This window comes from Macaca fascicularis, chromosome 1 (assembly GCF_037993035.2).
Source record: "Macaca fascicularis isolate 582-1 chromosome 1, T2T-MFA8v1.1".
In the NCBI taxonomy this organism is placed as follows: domain Eukaryota; kingdom Metazoa; phylum Chordata; class Mammalia; order Primates; family Cercopithecidae; genus Macaca; species Macaca fascicularis.
In genome coordinates, this window is record NC_088375.1 from 211,043,155 (window position 1) to 211,049,154 (window position 6,000).

Below are 6,000 nucleotides of genomic sequence, written 5' to 3' on the forward strand. Positions count from 1 at the left end.
ATTCATTCAACACACACTTTATTGAGATTACTATGTCTCAGGAACCTACAAAATTAAAGCCTGGTGCTGAGATCCAGCTTCCTTTTACCCAATGTATGACCTGATTAAGTTATTTAGCCTGTTGCCTCTCATCTGTAAAACGAAGGCTGCTATGAGAATTAGATGAGACGATACTTGCTTGCCAAGTAACTAGCACAGTACGTGACAGGAGCTAAACAAATGATAGATTTCCCCACCCACCCATTCCCCCGGGATGTCATAGTCTACTGGGAAAGAGAGCGGTGTCAATCCAACCCCCACAGAATTCAACAGTTCCTTCCTTCTGCACAATTTTGACTGATGATAGTACGAACGCTTCCAGAAATGAAAGCCTACAACCTCACAAGGGATTTTTAAAGCAGTATTGTCATATTTTTTCAACAACAGAAATTAGAAATGCTTGTTGTAGAAAAATTAGATGAGACAGAAAAGAATAAAGAAGAAAAGTAAAAACACCCATAAACCCACCAACCAGAAAGAAGTACAATGGAAATGAAATGTTAGTTTATCAACTGACCTAATAGATATTCCCACCGATTCCCCATTGCTGCCTCCACTCTAGAGACTGGGACGTTAAATACTCACCTTCCCAGGTTCTCCTGTAGCTGGGGGTAGCCACGGGACACAATTCTGGTCAAAGAGAAATAAGTCAACATCTGCTGGGGCACCCTGGTAGGCTCTTGGTGTTCCTAATCAAAGGGACACACGCTGCAGGCACCATACAACTCCCCTTCCTCCTTCCTGATTCAAGTGCAGTCATCCTGGAGCTGGGGCAGGCCTCGATTTTCTTTATGGCAACCCAACCATTAAGAAAAGAGAATCGCAGGCTGGGCGTGGTGGCTCATGCCTGTAATCCCAGCACTTTGGGAGGCCTAGGCGGGCAGATCACTGGAGGTCAGGAGTTGGAGACGAGCCTAGCCAACATGATGAAACCCCGTCTCTACTAAAAATACAAAAATTAGCCAGGCGTGGTGGCACACACCTGTAATCCTAGCTACTCAGGAGGCTGAGGCAGGAGAATTGCTCGAACCCCGGAGGCGGAGGTTGCAGTGAGCTGAGATCGTGCCACTGCACTCCAGCCTGGATGACACAGCGAGAACCCATCTCAGAAAAAAAAAGGAAAGAAAAGAGAATCGCAGAGATTCAGCCCTGACATCTCCATGCTGCTGCCATCAGACCCTCAACCACCACCTTCAGGCTACAGGCTATATATGAGAGAAAACTTTTTTTTTTTTTTTTGAGATAGAGTTTCGTTCTTGTCACCCAGACTGGAGTGCAATGGCGTGACCTCAGCTCACTGCAACCTCTGCCTTCTGGGTTCAAGGATTCTTCTGCCTCAGCCTCCCAAGTAGCTGGAATTACAAGCATCTGCCACCACGCCCAGCTAATTTTTTGTATTTTTAGGAGAGACAAGATTTCACCATTTGAGCCAGGCTGGTCTTGAATTCCTGACTGCAAGTGATCTGCCCGCCTCAGCCTACCAAAGTGTTGGGATTACAGGCATGAGCCGCCGTGCCTGGCCATGAGAGAAAACTTAACCCCTCTATGTTTAAGCCAACGTGAGTTAGGTTTTCTGTTCCTTGACACTGAAATCATTCCCAACTCACACACCACATGTTAGCATGTTTGGTGTATTTCCTGCTAAGTTTAACAGAGTTGAGAAATCCTACAAACAATTTTACATCCTGGTTTTGCATATGCCGTGACATCATAAGAACTTCCTCACATCATCAAAACATTCAAAAACCCCATATTAGTGTTTATGTTGTAATTACGTATTATTTTCATATTGCTAGAAATTATTTCAAATTTTTCACTCTTAAAACTGGAATGATCATCCTTACATACATAAATCTTTGCTTGCACCTCTGAAAAATTCTTTAGGATAGACTCTAGAAGGGGAATTACTAGGTCTAAGGCAATGAATTACTAAGTTAAAAGCTATTCAACAGACTAACAGAGGCTCGCAACCAGTGATGGTACCCTGAGCCTTCCCCTTAAACACAGGTCACAAGTTAGTCAATCAAACATGATCAGCTTGTGTTAATCAACACAAATTTTATTTATTTTATATATTGAGACAGAGTTTTGCTCTTGTTGCCCAGGCTGGAGTGCAATGGAGAGATATCTCAGCTCACTACAACCTCCACCTCCCCCGTTCAAGCGATTCTCCTGCCTCAGCCTCTTGATTAGCTGGGATTACAGGTGCCCGCCACCATGCCCAGCTAATTTTTGTACTTTTTTTAGTAGAGACGGGTTTTCACCATGTTGGCCAGGCTGGTCTCAAACTCCAATACAAAATTAGCTGGGCGTGGTGGCACATGCCTATAATCCCAGCTACTAGGGAGGCTGAGGCAGGAGAATTGCTTGAACCTGGGAGGCGGAGGTTGCGGTGAGCCGAGATCGTGCCATTGCACTCCAGCCTGGGCAACAAGAGTGAAACTCCGCCTCAGAAAAAAAAAAAAAAAAAAAAGAACTAAAATAGAATCATTGAAGCTACTTGAGAGGCTGAGGAGGGAGGATTGCTTGAGCTCAGCGAGTCGAGGCTGCAGTGAGCCATGATTGCACCACTGCACTCCAGCCTGGGCGACAGAGCAAAATCCTGTCTCAAAAAAAAGAGAGAGGGAGAGACACTCTGGTGCTTTTCGTCTGCAAAATAGAGTGATATTAATTAATTAATTAAGTGGTTGAATACAGGTTGCTTTCTGAGGGTGGGAAGGCAATTAAATGCACTTAGTTTATTTAATATTTGCCTAATAACATAATCTCTGGTCCCTAAAGCAGCCTCAGGGCTAACAGCACCAAGCCTAGGGTCAGGCTGCATGGGTTCGAACCTCTGCTGGCTTATCCGGGCCTAATCACTTAACCTCTGTGAAACAATACTTTCATCTGTCAAGTGGTGATAACAAATGGGCCTCCCTAATTAGGTGATGTGTAGAGGAGCCCATTGCTCTCATTACTATTCAAAGGATTGGGTGGAGCTGGGCTTTGAGGCAATTAAGCTTCCAGCAGTGCCTTTCCCTGTTCATGCTGAGTCAGAAATGGAAGCGAATACAGTCACATAGAAGATTACAAAAGCATGCCGCTGGCCAAAATCTCAAGTCTCCCAAGCAGCAGTAACTCCTGCACTGGCTGTCAGCTGGGGTGGAGCCACGTGGGCAAACGGGCTGGTGGCTCAGAGGGATTTGCTCCTCCTGACTTTGACCAGATGAGGTGGCCTTCCCAGCTCTAACATCTTTAGTTGCTTCCCGCTTGCTTTTGTTACTGACTGCACAGTTTAAGACATGTAATAAACTTGTCTCATTATCCATCCGGTGCTCACCACACGGTATTTTTTTCAAATCATTTGTTTATTTCTAGAAAAATAAAAATAACACTTTGACTATCAGATGTTGTACTACCAAAGCATTTTCATGTATATCTTTTCTATATGCTACCTCATCTGATCTTTACAATTGCCCTTTGGTAGATATTTTACCCAAGAGGGAACAGAAGATCTAGAAGGTTAAGTAACTTGCCAGTGATTTGCCAGGCCTCTTTTTATTGTTTTAATATGGCTACTAGAGGCCGGGCGCAGTGGCTCAAGCCTGTAATCCCAGCACTTTGGGAGGCCGAGACGGGTGGATCATGAGGTCAGGGGATCGAGACCATCCTGGCTAACACGGTGAAACCCCGTCTCTACTAAAAAATACAAAAAAAACTAGCCGGGTGAGGTGGTGGGCGCCAGTAGTCCCAGCTACTCGGGAGGCTGAGGCAGGAGAATGGCGTGGACCCGGGAGGCGGAGCTTGCAGTGAGCTGAGATCCGGCCACTGCACTCCAGCCTGGGAGACAGAGCGAGACTCCGTCTCAAAAAAAAAAAAAAAATATGGCTACTAGAAAATTCAGCTGGGCATAGTGGCTCATGCCTGTAATCCCAGTACTTTGGAAGGCCAAGGAGGGAAGATTGCTTAAGCCCAGGAGTTTGACATCAGCCCTGGCAACACAGCGAGATCCCTGTCTCTACAAAAATAAAAATAACTGGGCACAGTGGCACGTGCCTGTAGTTCTAGCAATCAGGAGGCTAAGGCAGGAGGATCACTTGAGCCCAGGAGTTCGAGGCTGCAGTGAGCTGTGATCATGTCACTGCACCCCAGGCTGGGTGACAGAGGGAGACCCTGTCTCCAAAAAAACAACGGTAACAACAACAACAACAAATTTTAATTCTATATATGACTCGTTATATTTCTGTGGGACAGAATCAAGTTAAACTGTTCAATTAACAGAGATACCTGCTGGGCGCAGTGGTTCACGCCTGTAATCCCAGCACTTTGGGAGGCCGAAGCGGGTGGATCACCTGAGGTCAGGAGCTCGGGACCAGCCTTACCAACATGGTGAAACCCTGTCTCTACTAAAAATACAAAAAATTAAGGCCAGGTGCAGTGGAAGCTGAGGCGGGCAGATCACCTAAGGTTGGGAGATCGAGACCATCCAGACCAACATAGACAAACCCCGTCTCTACTAAAAAGACAAAAAAAAAAAAAATTAGCCAGGCATGGTGGCAATTACAGGCATGGAGAAACCCCGTCTCTACTAAAAATACAAAATTAGCTAGGCGTGGTGGCACATGCCTATAATCCCAGCTACTTGGGAGGCTGAGGCAGGAGAATCACTTGAACCTGGGAGACAAAGGTTGCGGTGAGCTGAGATAGCGTCATTGCACTCCAGCCTGGGCAATGAGAGGCAAACTCTATCTCAAAAAAAAAAATTAGCCAGGCGTGGTGGCGGATGCCTGTAATCCCAGTTACTCAGGAGGCTGAGGTAGGAGAATCGCTTGAACCCTGGAGGCTGAGGTTGCAGTGAGCCAAGATCACGCCACTGCACTCCAGCCTGGGCAACAAGAGCAAAACTTCGTCTAAAACAAAAAAAAAAAAAGAGAGGAATATTACTCAGCCTTTAAAAGGGATGAGATTTGGACACATGCTACAACATGGATGAATCTTGAAAACCTTTAAAAGAGGCCGGGCACAGTGGCTCACGCCTGTAATCCCAGCACTTTGGGAGGCCGAGGCGGGTGGATCACCCGAGGTCGGGAGTTCGAGACCAGCCTGACCAACATGGAGAAACCCCGTCTCTACCAAAAATACAAAATTAGCTGGGCCTGGTGGCACATGCCTATAATCCCAGCTACTAGGGAGGCTGAGGCAGGAGAATTGCTTGAACCTGAGAGGTGGAGGTTGCGGTGAGCCGAGATCGTGCCATTGTACTCCAGCCTGGGCAACAAGAGTGAAACTCTACCTCAAAAAAAAAAAAAAAAAAGAAAACCTTTAAAAGGAATGAAATGTTGACACATCCTCCAACATGGATGAACCCTGAAAGCCAGACACAAAAGGGCAAAGATTGTATTATTGCAGCTGTATGAGGTACCTAGAACAGAAAAATTCATTGACAAAAAAGTAGAATAGAGGTTACCAGGGGCTGGGGGGAGGAAGGAATGGGGAATTACTGTCTAACGGGCATAGAGTTTCTGTTTGGGATGATAAAAAAGTTCTGGAAATAGTCATGATGATGACACAACATCATGAATGTACATAATGCCACTGAATTGTACACTTAAAGATAGTTAAAATGGGCTGGGCGCAGTGGCTCACGCCTGTAATCCCAGCACTTTGGGAGGCCAAGGTGGGCAGATCCACCTGAGGTCAGGAGTTCGAGACCAACCTGGCCAACACGGAGAAACCCCATCTCTACTAAAAATACAAAATTAGCCAGGCACAGTGGCGCATGCCTGTAATCCCAGCTACTAGGGAAGCTGAGGCAGGAGAATCGCTTGAACCTGGGGGGCGGAGGTTGCAGTGAGCCGAGATCGTGCCATTGCGCTCTAGCCTGGCAATAAGGGCAAAACTCCACCTCAAAAAAAAAGAAATTGTTAAAATGGTAAATTTTATGTTGTGTATATTTTACCACTATTAAAAAATCAGGCT